The sequence below is a fragment of the Halyomorpha halys genome, unplaced genomic scaffold (genome assembly GCF_000696795.3).
Source record: "Halyomorpha halys isolate HHAL.00 unplaced genomic scaffold, Hhal_1.1 Scaffold234.1, whole genome shotgun sequence".
Classification (NCBI taxonomy): domain Eukaryota; kingdom Metazoa; phylum Arthropoda; class Insecta; order Hemiptera; family Pentatomidae; genus Halyomorpha; species Halyomorpha halys.
Window position 1 is genome coordinate 529,832 of NW_027111802.1, and position 1,973 is coordinate 531,804.

Sequence of the window (1,973 nt, forward strand, 5' to 3'; positions counted from 1 at the left end):
AATTATCAAGTATTTTGAGGATCAAGTATTTATGGTGCTTACCCCTCTGCGCCCGTCCTAAGGGGACCCCTACACTGTCAGTTGGATTGACAGTCTTCATTAAAAGGCCAGACTGACGTGATTAGTAGTAAATGAGACATAGAACAGTAAAAATCTTGTGACATTGTAGGGATCTCTTTAGAGTTAGTTTATTTTAAACTTCATTCATCTGTATTTTTGGTCATTCATCTTAATGCTCCAAAATTTTGATCGGGTATTGTGACAAAAATGAAACGAGTCTTATGTTGTTTGCTTTAGACCTTGTTAAGTCTCATACTCGTATAACGAAATAATGAATCAAAATCTGATTCGAATTGCAAAAACAATTTATTTATTATTACAAAAAAAAAAAAATACTAGATTTCTATAATCACCAGTATATAAATAATTTTTTGTTGACTTAAACAGGTTTTAAACTAAAAGATAATTTGAATTAGGAACAGTGATACATTTAGATTGTAGGTAACCTAAAGACATTTGTCAGCGTGTCTGTTCGACAGGTGCCAAATTGACGTAGTCCGTAGCCAAATAGTTCGCTACAGCCAATGACATAGACATGGATCATGTTCCTATGTACATTATCGTCATGGGACATTTACATAATTACCTTACAGTGTTTATAAATATAATAATATGTTCGACTTCTTAGCAAACAGATTTAACAGTACCTGGTACATATTGCAAAAAATGAGGAATTAAAAAAAAAAATCGGTGATTAATTTTTTTTTTTTAAATATTTTCTAATCGTGATTAGGAAAGTGCTGCTTCCTAATTCTGATATCAAATTAGATTTTAAGGAATGTTATAGTATCGAAATTTACTAAATTAGTTTAATCTCGATAATCAGAACTAATGTTTGCGGGGAGGGGGGGGTGTTCGCATTCAGAAAGTATTAGGAAAAATGGTGTACAAAAATTCATGAATATGAATGTACATAACCATTAAAAATTTTTTTTTTACATAGTTTATTGGAAATTTGACGATTTGAAATTTAAGATTTTTTTTTTTTAATAATTTATTTATTGTTATTTACAACTGCATACATATATATACATCAGGTCAATTTGCTGTAAGTAATATAATGACATGATACAAACGTGTGGAGAATCTACCCTTTGATAGAAGTCCAATAACATTTTCAGAGGAGAAGATCTCGAGGCCATCTTCTTTTCAGACGCCTCGGAGGATTATTAGGTAATGAAGAAGAAGCCAGGTTAGAATCAAGTGGATTTGGGTGGTTGAGAGGTTCATCATGGTTATCTGGTTCTGGCCAAATCGGCATACCTGAGATATTGAGGTCCTGGTGGATGACTTGAATTGTTACAAAGTAAGGAGCATTAAGGATTGGATTCGGGAGGAATTTGATGGTTTAGTGGAGCCCCAAAGCTCAACTCCGTATGTCCAGATAGGCCTTATAATGTTCGTGTAGATCAGTGTTTTGTAATGGATTGGCACTGTAAACCGTTTGTCTAGTAAATGTTGTAATAGTCGGAATCGACGAGGAGTCTCCTGTCTTTTCAGTCTTGTATGAGGATTCCATGTCGGTCGTTTGTCCAGGTGTAGTCTTAAGTAACAGATCTGTTCGACAGGAATAAGTGGGGTATTATTAAAGGATACTGTAGGGCAAGAAGTCATGGGTTTACGAAGAAGGGTAAATGTGATTTGGTAGGATTTATTGGAATTTATTTTAATCCTCCAGTTTTGGCACCATTCTTCGAAGTTGGTTATGGGGAATTGGAGGGTTTGGGATACAATGTAAGGATCATTGTTCACTGACAATATACATGCATCATCGGCATACGATGTGCTCACAGTGTGAGGATGGGTTGGGATGTCAGCTGTAAAAACTGTATAAAGGATAGGACCAAGGATACTACCCTGAGGTATACCAGCAGACTGAGGAAACAAGGATGAATAAGCGCTGTTTTGATTTA